Here is a 15,479-nt window from a genome sequence, read left to right as displayed (position 1 = left end):
TCCCTAAGGCCCAGAAAGTTTGTGGGCCCTGCCCATGCTAGCCAGGGCCTGCTTTCCAATATTGAATGGGGTGGATGCTAAGGCGAACCCCCTGAAAAAAACACCCTGAAATGCCACAAAACACTACCAGGAGCAAGGGGAGGAGTGACTAGAGCAGATCCCTAGAGTTCCCCAACCAGGCCCAATGTCACCCAGCAAGCTCCACGGCCGGCTCCTAGTCAAGCCAAAGAGAAACTGCCCCAACAACTGCTCCAAACCACCAGCAGCCTTGCTGCCACCCACCGCTCCGGATGCTCAAAGGCTCTACAGGCCTCGCCGCCACTTGCTGAAGAGCCTAAACATGTCCTTTTCCCATGCCTTCCTAAAACAGACTGAGGAGGAAAAATGCTGGTGAGCAGCTGCTAGGTAGAAGCTCCAGTCTCCCAGCCCCTGTGAGCCAATAGACTCTCAGTTTGCCTCATGCTGCCCTGGAAGGGGACTGAGGCAAATGGGCCGTACCACCTATTCAGGTAGTGAGCAGCCAGATTCCTTGTTTTCCTCCAATGGCATCTGTTATAAACTCAGAGACGCTTATTCTAGATGGCAATTAAGGGAATTCCTGATTATGGCAAAATTTTGGATTACAAATGTTAAGACATTTACAGAAAACCCAAAGGTGGTTTCATATGAGGAAGGTACACAGAAAATGAAAGTGAGGCCACCTTTCTTTCAGTACTTGCAGTTATGTCACCAAATGGTAATTTTGAAACAGAGATACGAATATAGAGCAGAATAATATTCAAGAATTTGGTAAGCAACAGACAAAAGAATTTATTGTCAACATATATAGGATAAAATATAGAAGAATATAGAAGAGCCTCAAGCTACTTCTGAAAAATACAGAAGTACATCAAGGGCAGTATAATTAAAATGGAACAGAGATCTACCAGTTGTCCCAGGGGGCAGTTGGGGATATTTTTTTATTAAGCAGAGGTATAAATTATACTAAATCACTGTCATCGTAAGAGAATAGACTTAAGATGATGTATCACTGGCATTTGTCACCTTGGAAAATATATACAATATGCATTATGGAGAAGGAAAAAGTTGGTTTTTGATAAGGAGAGAAAGGTGATTTTATGACTGAGATGCAGAAGAGCCCATCAATATTGGAGAATGGTCATAAATACAGAGATCCCCCCCTCCCGCAACATTTTTTATTATGGACCCAAAGTTCTGTTTCTTAAATTATGTGGAATCTTATTTAAAAAGTAATCAAAGTCCCCTTATTATATCTCCTAACCGTAGCAATGTTAGCGCAATAAGCACAATCTTGGAAATTTTAGAGTGGTACTCTAAAACTCCCCCAAACAATGAATGGTTAAAAAAACTATGGGATCTAACTAAAGTTATGAAACTGACTACATACTTAAAAATAAAAAAATGAATTTCACAGTATGTATGCTGCTTGAGAACCAATTGTTAAGTATATTTTCAGCATGAAACAAAACAAATATGAAATAAATATGAAACAAAACACACCCCTGCTAACTTGGCAAAGAAGCACCTTTTAATGTGGTGATTCTCTTTATTTAGCGGGGTAGAGTAACTGACCCTATCCACCCCAGCACAGAACCTCCAGTGACTGTTGCTGGTGTCTATCTTATGCTTCTTTTTAGATTGTGAGCCCTTTGGGGACAGGGATCCATCTTATTTATATATTATTTATCTGTGTAAACTGCCCTGAGCCATTTTTGGAAGGGTGGTATAGAAATTGAATTAAATAATAATAATAATAATAATAATAATAATAGGTCCTTGGGAAGGACTCGCTGTCTGGATGAAACAAACCAGTCAATAACACCTGTCTGACTGTGTAAAATAAAATAATAAATATAACAAGAAATTATTCAACACCATTGAAACAAAGCAGGCCTACAAGAAAGAACAAGTCAAGAACCCAGCAGAAAAATGGAAAAATAAGCCACTGCATGGTCAATATTTGCATATTATAAGTGGAAAATCCCCCAGTGAGGCACTACCTTGGCGTGGTTGTGGGGCTTGCATGCTCTGAGGAAAGTGAGAGCTATGCCAGAGGTCCAACCATACTGGACAGGTCTCACCAGAGGAGCCAGACAAAGAGTGCCTCTCCCATCAACAATATGGTGAGACGTAACTTTAATAAATCTATACCAGATCGATCGTTGCCCAGGTCAACAAGGACCGCGCCAGGTGCTGGAATCCCTGGACATCTGGTGGTAAGTGGGCAACAGGACTCAGGATCTTCAGTTGAGCAACCAGGGCTGAAGACAGCACAGTTACTGGAAGAAACGTCGCTTAACCGGAAAAACAACAACGAAAAATGCCAACAAGGAAATAATGATCTGCTATTACAAGTCTAGTCCAATTAGAAGAGGTTATTTTAAAAGAATGTACCAAATTTGGAAAGAGAAGCATCCAGATACAGAAATAACAGAACAAAGGCTAGCAGACCAGAGAAGATTCATAATAAGAAATAAAGTATTCACAGGAGTTGAGCTGGAAGAACTGCAAAGAGCAACACAGGCTCAAGACATGGAAGAAGACAGGGGTGTAACTAGGTTGGAGTGGGCCCTGAGACAAGATTCTTAAATGACCCCCCCCCCCGGCGTCACTGCTTACCTCTCCTTCCTCTGGCCCAATGTCTCTGCTAACTATCCCAACTAGTTGCAAGCTATAGATAACATGAAAGCCCTGTGGTTTTCTTTGGTAGAATACAGGAGGGGTTTACTATTGCCTCCTCCCGTGCAGTATGAGATGATGCCTTTCAGCATCTTCCTATATCACAGCTGCCCAATAGAGGTGTTTTCCCATGCTCTGGGAAACATACCATTAGTACTCTGCAAAGTAATCTAGTGTTGTTATGCAGGGATGTACTCTGGAACATCTAATAATCGGAAGAACTCTTTTGCACAAAAATAAGAATGGTAAAATTTAACTTTAAAATACTGCAATCGAAGTATATTATTGCCTCTCCCCATACCATCACTTTTTGTCAGTGGTTGACTTGGATTTCTAGCACACACAAAAATGCCGCATAAAATGCACACCAGATAATTCTAATTATACAGTTATAGTATTCTATATTGTAATATTACATACACAGAGAGGATTCTAACTAAATTGTTGTCGTTATTATCATTCACACCGGATTTTACTCCACTAACTACAGAGATAAGAAAATACCAGAGTAACTCCTGACATGGTCTTGATAGTAGGCACTTTGAAAAGCTCCTTGGGGCGCTCCTTGCCTCACAGCCGAGACAGCGATTTCCGAAGCAGGGGCTGGGCCATGGCTCAGCCAGCGACTCCGTCCTAAGCACCCCCCATGCACGAGTCCCCAGTCCCACAGCGCAGTCAGAGCAACGAAGCTGCGAGCGACAAATTCCACCGGGAAGCAAATTCCGCGGACGCCTCTCTCAGCCTGCCCAGCCAGAGTTGGTCGGATGGAGGAGGAGGAGGAAGAGGAAGAGGAGGGTCGGCCAGGGTGGGGTGGGGTGAGGACCATCCACCTCGCCGAAGACAATTTAGAATAAGACCTGCTACGCCGGCCAGGCCTCTTTCGGGCTTCTTGCTACCCCTAGGAGAAGAGAAACTACTTCCGCTGCCGTCCCAAGTGGAGGCCAGTTCCATCCCACACCCCACTCGGGTCCGTCATCCTGCACCCACCCACATTTGCTAACCAAGGCAAGAGAAGCAAGGACCCCTTGCGCGGCTGATTGCTGCTGCTGCCGCCGTCGGCTCAGAAAGACGCTCTTCAGCTGCGGAAAGTTCCAGTGCGTGGTGTCAGCGCTGGTGTTAGGCTGCCAACAGGAGGACGAGGAAAAAAATTTAAATGAAGGAAGAAAGATCGGATAGGTGCTGGGTGGGGGAGAGCCTCTGAGGGCCCCCGCCAAGGCGGGGGGCCCCGAGACAACGGCCTCCCCCTGCCTAATTGTAGTTATGCCCCTGGAAGAAGAATTACCATCAACTGAAGCAGTTGCTCAGGCACAGGTGGAGGAGGTGTTGGAAATAGAGGATGCCACTGTTGCTGAACTGTTTCAAAATCAAAACCAGGCAACCTCCCCTTTGCCTTCACCTCAAAAACCCGAATGCCATTTAACAGAAAAGCAACAAGAACTAAAGCAAAAAATAACTGAGCACATGAACCAAACAACCACCAGGGTTTGACTTCCAGTTCTAAAAACAGTTGCCAAAAAACAACTTGCTCAGGTATTAAAAGATGTCAATGCTGCACTTGAAGAAATAACAACCAAGAATTTGCAAGAAACAAACCAACTAATGTACAGTGCAGCAACAATAACAACACAAGAGCTCGGATATAAGATCAATGGACCTGTAAAAAAAGAAAGTGGTACATCACCTAAATGGAAGATTAGATTAGAAAATAACATCTCCAGGCTCAGATCAGATGCTAGTAAATTGAAAGATATGAAAGACAAGAAGCTGAAGAATGAAAACACCAAACAGTATCTGATCCAAAAATACCACCTAGATTCAAGGAAAGTTAGAGAAGTCCTGGAAATAATAAAGCAGCAAGTAACAGCAGTGTCAAAGAAGATTAGTAGATATGAAGCCAGAACTACACAACACAGGCAGAATCTCCAATTCCAGTCGAATCAGAGACGTTTCTACCAAAGCATAGAAGGAGAAACTGCAAGAAACATAGAAAGACCAAATAAAGAAGAAACAGTGCAATTCTGGGAGAAATTATGGGACATCCAATAGATTATAATAAAAAAGCAGGCTGGATGAAAGAGGTCAAAAATGTAACCAACAAATGGAAGTTCTAATAATAACACCAGAATTTTAATAAGTGAAAGAGCAAAGAAAATTAAAAATTGGACTGCACAAGGCACCGATCAGCTGCATGGCTTTTGGCTTAAACACCTAACAAGCCTTCATAAGCAACTATCAAAACAGTTCAATCACATTTTGCAAGGAGGTGATATTGAACAATGGCTAACAACTGGGAAAACTCATCTCATCATGAAAGACCCAGCAAAAGGTGCAGTTCCAAGTAATTATAGACCGATCACCTGCCTGCCAACCATGTTCAAATTATTAACTGGAATAATCACAGATGAAGTGATGCAACACTTATTAACTTATAAACAGCTTCCAGTTGAACAGAAAGGAAATTGCCCGAACACCAGAGGCACAAAAGACCAGCTGCTGATTGACAAAATGATTTTAGAAAATTGCAAGAAAAGAAAAACCAATCTAAGTGTTGCATGGATTGACTACAAGAAAGCCTTCGATTCATTGCCTCACACATGGATACTAAAATGTTTAGAAACAACTGGTGTCAGCAAAAACATTCAGATATTTATTTATTTATTAAAGTACATGTGGAGTACACAGTTAACAATCAATGGCGAGACACTTGGACAGGTTAGCATTAGAAGAGGCATTTTCCAAGGGGACTCACTATCCCCTCTGTTGTTTGTAATCACTATGACCCCACTTTCACAAATACTAAACAAAACAGGCCTCAGATACCAAACATCTAAAGCATCAGGTAAAATCAACCACCTGCTGTACATGAACGATCTGAAGTTGTATGGAAAGTCCCAGTCAGAAATCGAATTACTGCTAAACACTGTCTGTATATTCAGTAGCTATATAGCAATGGAGTTTGGACTAGACAAGTGTGCTGCATTAATAATGAACAGAGGGAAAATAAGAAAAACAGAAGGAATAGAACTGCCCAATGGAAGCAACATCAAGAACGTGGAAGAGAAAGAACATTACAAATACTTGGGCATTCTCCAGGCTGATAACATTGCACACACTGAAGTTAAAAGAAAAATGGGAAGTGAATACATCAGGAGAGTTAGAAAAATCCTCAAGTCCAAACTCAATGGCGGGAACACCATACAAGCCATAAACACCTGGGCTATACCTGTTATCAGATACACTGCAGGAATAATAGACTGGACCCAGGCATAGCTAGAGACGCAAGATCGTAAGACCAGGAAAATCATGACCATCAATCATGCTCTGCACCCCCACAGTGATGTCGATAGGCTATACCTCCCTCGCAGCTCAGGTGGAAGAGGAATGCTGCAAGTCCATCAAACAGTAGAGGAGGAGAAAAGAGGCCTTGAAGAATATATCAAGGACAGTGAAGAAGATGCACTTAAAATGGTCAATAATGCAAAAATATTCAACACCAATGAAACAAAGCAGGCCTACAAGAAAGAACAAGTCAAGAACCGAGCAGAAAAATGGAAAAAGAAGCCACTGCATGGTCAATATTTGCACAATATAAGTGGAAAATCAGACATCACCAAGACCTGGCAATGGCTTAAGAATGGCAACTTGAAGAAAGAAACAGAGGGTTTAATACTGGCTGCACAAGAACAGGCACTAAGAACAAATGCAATAAGGGCCAAAGTCGAAAAATCCACCACAAACAGCAAGTGCTGCCTTTGTAAAGAAGCAGATGAAACCGTGGACCACCTAATCAGCTGTTGTAAAAAAGATTGCACAGTCTGTCTACAAACAAAGGCATGACAAGGTAGCAGGGATGATACACTGGAACATCTGCAAAAAATACAAGCTACCTGTAGCCAAAAATTGGTGGGACCATCAAATTGAAAAAGTTGAAGAAAATGAAGATGTAAAAGTATTATGGGACTTTCGTCTACAAACAGACAAACACCTGCCACACAATACACCAGATATAACTGTAGTCGAGAAGAAAGAAAAACAAGTCAAAATAATCGACATAGCAATACCAGGGGATAGCAGAATAGAAGAAAAAGAAAAAATCACCAAATACAAAGATCTACAAATTGAAATTGAAAGGCTGTGGCAGAAAAAGACCAAAATAATCCCAGTGGTAATTGGCGCCCTGGGTGCAGTTCCAAAAGACCTTGAAGAGCACCTCAACACCATAGGGGCCACAGAAATCACCATCAGCCAATTACAAAAAGCAGCTTTACTGGGAACAGCCTATATTTTGCGACGATATCTATAATAACAGTACAATATAATACAGTATTGATGATAAGATTCAGCCATCCCAGGTCCTTGGGAAGGACTCAATGTGTGGATTGACAAACCAGTCAATAACACCTATATGACTGTGTAAACAAGAAATAATAATATGAATTTGGCAAAGGTTTTTTTAAATTAACAGGTGCAGTTAGATGTAAGTGTTCTCTCTCTCTCTCATTGATGTAATTGTAGTTGCACCCCGTATATAGATAGATGGATAGAGGGAATGTGCACAATGACTACCAATTCAGTAAGGTGGAAGCCAGAATTTCCCAGTGAGTACATGATCCTGGCAAGTGCGTTGTGCAAATTCACCAACTGGTGGTTCCCAACTTGTCTGCCTAAGATGCTACCAATGTTTTCTATCCAACTTCAAATCTTGGTTCCAAGTGGGTGGAGAAATCTGGTAGAATCTTGGTGAGTACGCACAACCCTTCTGCCAGGAGTGTGGACTCACTGGGAACCTCTGGTTCCCAGCTTACTGACTTGACGGTGATCATGTGACCCCCCCCCATATAGTCAGACTGTGATTTGTTGATCTGTACATTTGAAACCTATGTATTTGTACCTATGAACTACAATAAAAATTCATACTAAACAGACACACGTACAAGATTACGTATATTGCAATGTTTGATTCCAGGCCTCAGATTGCTTGGCAATTTTTCTTTGCTAGGTGAAAATTCCCTCTCATATTGGAGCATGGATAATATATTTATAATATATTATGATGAGTGGTAGAGACTGAGTCAATAAGAGTCATTTCTACTTTGATAAACCTTTCTCTGACTACAGAAGATTTTTTCCCCCTAAGCAAATTTTGATGGGTAAGCTTTACATTTGATAAGAACCACTGAGAGTGGTAGCTGTGAGACAAATATTACTACAGATTTCTCTGTGGCATATCCTTAGCATAGCAGAACAACAGGCATCATTCATTCATAACTACCTTCCATACCTTGGATGAATGATCTTCTTTTGTATCAAAGTGCACAAAAATTCCTACAGCAATATATAATGCTGCTGCAAGAACTGACTGTCATAATTTTTCATAGTGGCCATTTTACTTGGAGAGATGGATTGATATTGCAATACATGACCTGGTTTACTATGCAGGACTTTGCAGCCTACAGAAAAGCTGCAGGTAGACATCAAGTATGAGGCTGAAAATAATTATATTGTGTTGGATTTCTGGATGCCACTAGCTCTCAGGAAACATGCACAGACTGGATAAATGAAGCAGGAAACGTAAGAATGTATTCCTGATGCAATGTTCCTTTATGGCTGGTCCAAGTTTATTCCTTTACCTAGTGAATTGAATTATTTTCTCAAGATAATTAGTACTTATGTTGGATGCTTTTTCTGGAGAGAAAGGGATATATTTGCTTCAGAGATTGGAATGTGTTAGACCACATGATAATGTATTATGTCTAGAGATTAGAGACCTCTCCCTCATCTAGAGTCCAAATTTTTCTTTGGACCTGCATTAGGCCTGAAAGCCCAACCAACTGGAAATTCCCAGTGACAGACCTCTAGAAATTGTAGCTCTCCAGGGCTTCCAGGGCTTTATTAACGGTCTAGGATTTCAGCTCAAAATACAGTGGAATTTTGAATTTGTAGTTTCAACTATAAATGTCACAGTTGGCTCGAGTCTTTATTATACCAGTGTCTCATCTCTATTAGGACCTACATATTGGTGTGGTAAATACCCCTGGTCAACATACAGTTTAATAAAGCATGTAAAGCAGTGCTACACACACACACACACACACTTCAGGGAAGAGGCAATTTCCATCTGTAGCTAACTGTGGTCCCTGAAAATATATCCCTGAGGGTCACACAGCCCTTAGGCACACAATTCTGGGAGTCGGCTACAGAGGGGAGGGGGAGCAACTAAAATACCCTCCGCCATAGTGTGTGTTGTGCATTTGCTGCACTTGTGCTTTGTTAATCTGAATGTCAGCCCATGTAATCTAGGCTGCTCGTGATCAGAGCAGTGGTAGAGGAGAATGGGTTTCTAGTAGCAAAGGTAACATATAATTGAGCCTTAATGAATCCAGTTGCATAAGATTGATTCTTTTTTGTACCAGACAATTCTTGGCTTTTAACTTTGGCTATTATATAAATAGGTGCTCCACTGAAGGCATTCAAGCTCTTCAAATTGACTTCAGCACACCTTGCATGACTCCCTTTTGGGTGCATTTTGTTTTCAGTACCTTCCAAATAACTTATTTTTAGATGAGTGGAATTTTCCCTAATGGCATGTTTGTTACAGGGTCTTCCCTACTTGCTGCTGGCTGTACTACCATAGAGATATTGTGGTTTTCAATTTTTGAGATGTTCTGAGTGGATTCTTTGGTGCAAAATGAATGATGATCAAAGAATCCACTCAGAATCATTTTGCATCAAAGAATGCACTCTCAAAACAACTAAAAAATAAAATAAGAACAAAACCCAGTACCCCGTGGGCACTGGTTTGGGGCATGGTTGGCACCCCATGTGCACTACACTGCAACCTGCTTTGGGCCACCCTGGAGCCACCCACGGGGAGTTATGGGGCAGTTGGAAACCTCATTATTCTTTATGGGGGAAAATAAAACCACTTTAACTTCAATATTTTGTTTAAAAAAATACCCCTTGGGCCAATTTCCTTGGGATTTGGGTGGTAGCTGCTACCCATTGGGCACTACCACCCAACCTACTCAGCTGCCTCCAGAACCCTTCCCCCCCCGAATCAATTCAGATTCAGACTCAGATTAATTTGGATCCAAATTGAATCGGGGGTGATTTGAGGGGTCAGATTCAGGCTCGAAATGAATCTGACTGATTTGATTGAAGCTCAAATTGAATCAAAAAATCAATTCGTGCACATCCCTAGGTTAGATCTCAAACAAGCCCTTATATGAGCTCCTGAGAAGAAAGAATGACTGCTTACATACCCATATGTAAGGTTAAGTTACTAGAACTGCAAAAGGGCAGCACTATGGCTTAGAACCTTGTGGTGTGGCAAACATTTGGATGGTATTAAACTGTGTCTATTGCCTCCTCATCAGGCAGACAAAGAGAGTGGGTCATGATTCAATACTTCATGAGTGGAAGTTTCAGGGATATCTTTGCTTGGAAGAACTGGGCAACTAGAATTGATATGGGTAGCCCACTAATGAGGCCAAGGAAGGCAGCTCCCTCAGATGGTGGACTGGCACAGGTGGTCTATTGACTGACTCCACTGACCCACCACCTCTGGTCACCTTGCCTGAACCTCAGACCATCAATCCCCAAATCTCTCACAGAAGCCACAGTGTGCACATGCTCAACAGCCCTCCTTTTGAAAAGGCAGAGAACAGTGGAGTTAGAGCAGCAGGAACTGATTCAAGGCACTTCTTGCTACTCTAGTTTTCCCACTGCCTCTTCAAAGGGCAGGGAGGGATGTGACATGGAGCAGGAGCAGAGAGGACTGCAGTGGCGGTGATGTCAATGACCACTGCTACCACTAGGTAGGGTGAAATGGAAGGGGAGCTAGTTTAATGGTGCTAGAGTGAGAAAAATCAGTGGGGAGGAGGGAACACTGAAAGGTGAGGAAAGGAGGCTGTTGGCAGGCTGCTGGCCTTCTCTCCTTGCCCTGAACTCCTTTAAAGTCTGCAGGTGTCTTATCAGGACCTCTCAGTCCAACTCTTACAGGCTTTGCAAGTGTGGGGCTAAGAGGGAGATTACCAGCAGCCTCTCCTCCACACCTCCTGCCCCTTAAAGCCGAAGGGAGACTGGTTATGACCTGGGAGGTCATGGGGCAGTATTGGGTGGCTTAGAAACCCAACTAACTTGGTCTCAAGTTCAGCAGGCACTTTTCAGGTGCCGAAATATCCTTGAGTCTCCAGTTCAGCAACTGTCAATTAGGTAATGTCTCGGGAATATCAGGAACATCAAAATGAGGGGCTTCTGTCCTAATTAAAGAGGAAGGATGGTTGGGAAGGTGAGGTAACAGGAGGAGACAGAAGGATTTAAAAAGTTAGGATGACCAGCAAAAGAGGGAGGGCAGGAAAGGTGGAACAGAATTCTATCTGGTTTTGCACAAGGTCTGTGTCTTCTTTGAACTGCTTGACCTACATCTGAATGAGGTGCTTAGTTTCACTTCTCTCCTATGGTTTTTTTTTTTTTTTAAGGAAATACTCAGTTTCAGTGTACCTTTCAATTGATTCAGTCTAAAATTCACCCATCAGTTATAATATTAGAAAAATGAAGAAACCAACCAATAAGCGTAATTATTTTTCCACTCTTCCTTATATCTGTTTTTCTGATTAGAACAATGACTAATTATGCTAATAACTTTCTCTCTTTCTCTTTATCACGGTTCCTACTTAGTCTGAAGAATAGGAGACAATCCTAACAATGAATTAATTACTCTAAAATTCTTGGCCTCTTCTTTATTACTTGTTCACCCATCTGCACCCCTCCCCTCAATATGAAAAGCGCCAAGGATAATTACAGCCAGATTTAATTTCACTGCCTCTTTTCTTTCCCACATCCCTTCTTTTCTTTTCTAACTCCTTTCTAACCTTTCTGTTCATTTGCTACTTTTTTTGTCTTTCTAAATATATCTCCCCAAATCAGCTCAGATTAGGAACTCAGTAGCAAAACTGAGAAAGATGAGAACAACTAAAAATACAAACTCAAATTTGCATGATTTCAACATTGTTTTTCAGGGAAAAGAAAACTTATTGGACATGATCCGAAGACCTACTTCAGGCATAGCCAAGGGCTTTCATATACTTGTTAGGACTTTTTTTCCTTTCTTGGCACAGCAGAATCCAATTACTGTATCCCAAACTCTCCTTCCTTTGTTGTGCCCCATCCCTTACTGCTGCCATAGTTTAGATCAGGGGGTCCCAACTTTGGTCCCTATACATTTTTGGACTACAACTCCCATAATCCCCAGTCACAATTTGGCCATTTTGGCTGGGATTATGGGAGTTCCAACAACAACTGGGGATTCAATATTGGGAACATCTGGTTTAGATAATAAGTTTCTTGTAACAGGCCCTGCTGCTGACATGGCTCTGTAAAATGTGCATAAATGTGCATAGAAATATTCAATAATACGAGCAGCAACAGTTTTTCATACTCCTCCATTTCAAAACATGCTTTGCCATTTAAAGTAGGTTGGGGTGAAGAAGCTGTTTTAGGAAAAACAAATCCAGACCAGAGCAGGGTGCTGTGTGGTACGAAATGTGTAGTTCAGTCATTCTGCATTTCCTTATGTCAATTAGTAATCAGAACACTATTTCTTTGTCATTTCAAAGACTTGGCTACAGTTTGATCCTCAAATATCATTTATTATTGCTGAGCTAAAGTTGTGGATCCTTTTAATGAATGTTCAGTCCCCGTCCCCTCCCCAGCCCCCCAAAAAGGAACCCAGTTTGGTGGTCTTTCAAGACTTACCCTAGCAGGAGTGAAAATCTTCACCTAGTCTGGAAGCAACCACTTGAAGGGAAGCATTCCCTGGGGACATGGGAAGCAAAGTCTCTGGGAACAGTGAAAGAGGATCAGATGAGCCTTCATATATTGTTGCAGTTTGTTTCTCTGAGGGTGGCTGCTGCAACCACTTAACACAGTTAAACTGAAGCGACATGTGGAGCCCTGTCACTCCCCATATTTCTGGGGATTTCTTCTTTTCAAGCAGCTGCAGCAGCAACTTTAAGTAAAGGGCTCTCTAGAGATACAGAGAGCATGATCCAATTGTTCTCTTAGCAAGAAAGCATTAGATGGGGCCTGGCATTTCACTGTTGCAGCCACATTCAGAAAGCCAAATTGCAGTGGTCTGTGCAACCCTGTTCAATCATCTCCCACTCTTATCTATCTATCTATCTATCTATCTATCTATCTATCTATCTATCTATCTATCTATCTATCTATTATTTCTCTGCATAAACCGCCCTGAGCCATTTCTGGAAGGGCGGTATAGAAATTGAATGAATGAATGAATGAATATAATAAGTCCTTTGCCAACAAAGGCAAAAGGATCCCAGTGTTGTAGGGAAAGGTGTTTCCCCTCTCCCTTAGGGAGTGTTGCTCTCGTGGAGAAAACTTCATGCTCCCAGAAGAAACTCATTCTTGTTATTCATTGTGCCTTTTTTCAAGGATGCTGAGAGTAACATTTTGACCTTGCAAGAACCCCATAAGGTCAATCTCAGAGGAAGTTACTCTCCTCTGTTAAGCCCATGAACCTCAGAGCTAAGCACAGTACTAATCTGTCCTGGACTTCTCACATCTAAATCCAATTGTCTATCCACTAAGCTACACTGGATCTTTTGGGGGATATTTTTATAATTTTTACTTTTAACAAAAAGATTCATCTATTTCTCCTTGAGCTCTGAACAGGGAAAATGCATGCCTTCAGTACCGCCCCCCCCCCCTCCAGCATATATAATATGCATACATTATGCTTAATAGGAAATATTTGTATGCTAACCCCATTGCTATTTCGAGCCTCTAAGTACCAACATTAACTCTGAAATTCATCTTTTGAAGACACAGCTCTGACATTTCCCTGTGTGAGTAGCAATGCAAATATAAGCTAACTGACGTATTTATGTAATTTCAACATTAAGTTAGCCTTACTCCTGCCTGCTGACAATTAACAGGTCCAGTTTGCAAGGTTCTGAGTTGCAAAGGTGCTGAGCTGCCACACTGAATTGTGACCTCTAATAATAGTGGGCAGTGTCCTGTTTAAATTAAGTCATGACTAAGTCCAACTGAAATTAATGGGAATTAAGTTAGTTAGTGATGACAAATTTGTTTCGTTGATTTCAGTGGACTTAGTCATGACCAACTATTTTGAATGCTGCCCAGTCAGTGTCTACACCTCTGTCAAACAGTCACTTAGTGAGGTTGTTCACACAACCAAAAACTGGGTAGGACAATTGTCCTATCTAGGTTTAGGAGTGATGTGTGCTCACAATTGTTGGTTGTGTGGGAGCATACAACTAGGTAGGAAGAGGGAGAAGTGATTGTGTGGTAGCAAGGTTGGAGGAGAAGCTGGGTAGGATAAGGCTGCCCTACCCAGCTTTCATATCCAGCATTTGACCAAGGTAGGAGGAAACGCTGTCCTACTTAGCCTTTCCTCCTACCTTGATTTCATACAATCACTTCTTCCTCCTCTTATCTTGCTGTTTGCTCCCACCCAACTGGAAATTGGGAGCGCACATAGCTGCCAAACCTAGCTACGACACTTGTCCTACCCAGTTTTTGGTTGTGTGAATGACCTCCATATTCTGAAGACTAGACCCCTCAAAAGTTTTTCCCCCGTACAGAATCAGTTTGAAAGTAACTAAAGGAAGTTACAAGTCATTAAGGTCATGAATTTGACAGTTAAGGAATATGTATATTGGTGTTGTTGTTAAAGATTACCTTAAGAGTTTCTTACCTTAAGTTTCTTGTGATTGTTCTAAAAATTTCCAAGCATCTAATTACTAAGCATCTGCTTTTGTCTATGGGATGCAAAACCCAAACCTGAAAATATAGTTTAAACTTGTGCATTGCTGATGTGCTATCATCATATGAAGTACATTGTTTTTCCATTGTAAACAGTGTGTGTGGTGTGGTTAGGCAAAGGTAAACTCTACTACAAATTCTTTCTTCCTGAATCATAAGCTACTGCTGGCAAAAGATGGGAAGAGGACAGCACGAGAGAGGAGACACGGTGCAGGAAGTGTACAGCTGCCAATCAAAAAAACTAAAATTCTTAGTAGTATGTCTCAAGGAGCAATGGATGGACAGATTAGCTACCATGCTAACAGGGGCGTATCTAGGGTAGGGCAGGCAGGGCACATGCCCTGGGCACCACTTGAAGGGGGCGCAAATTCTTAAAATTAATTTTTTTATTTAAAAAATGGCCACTAAAAACAAAATGGCCACTGCACATGCTCATATGACCTCTGTGAGGCCCTAGGCCATGCCAGGCCTCGCAGAAGCCATTTGAGCATGCATGGTGGTGGCCATTTTGTTTTCAGTGGCCATTTTTAAAAAAAAAACAATTATTTTTTAAAATGGCCACTGCACATGCTCAAATGGTCTCTGCGAGGCCCTAGAGGCCAGCGGTGGGAGAGGTAACCTTTGCAGACCACCCCCCCCACAGCCTATAGGAAGCGCCCGAAAGGGGCTACAGGTTAAAAAAAATTTTTAATATAATATGTCACTGTACATATATTTCAGTTTGGCACTATGTACAGAGAATCAAGGCTTGTGAATACTAAGCTGAAGCTTATGAACTAGGATTGTATTCATTTGCTCTTACTTTGCTTCTTATGATAAGTGAGTTAAATGTGGTGTCTTAATAATATGGTATTAATGGTGAGTTTGTCTTTGAATCAGTGTGAAATCCTTAGTATTAAGGCCCACTGGGAGTTTCTTGCTCTCTTTCTCTCATTTTAACTGTCTTTCTGAAATACTAGAATAGATTCCAA

The sequence above is a fragment of the Hemicordylus capensis genome, chromosome 6 (genome assembly GCF_027244095.1).
Source record: "Hemicordylus capensis ecotype Gifberg chromosome 6, rHemCap1.1.pri, whole genome shotgun sequence".
Classification (NCBI taxonomy): Eukaryota; Metazoa; Chordata; class Lepidosauria; order Squamata; family Cordylidae; genus Hemicordylus; species Hemicordylus capensis.
The sequence above is the reverse complement of the archived record's forward strand: the minus strand, read 5'-3'. Positions refer to the sequence as shown.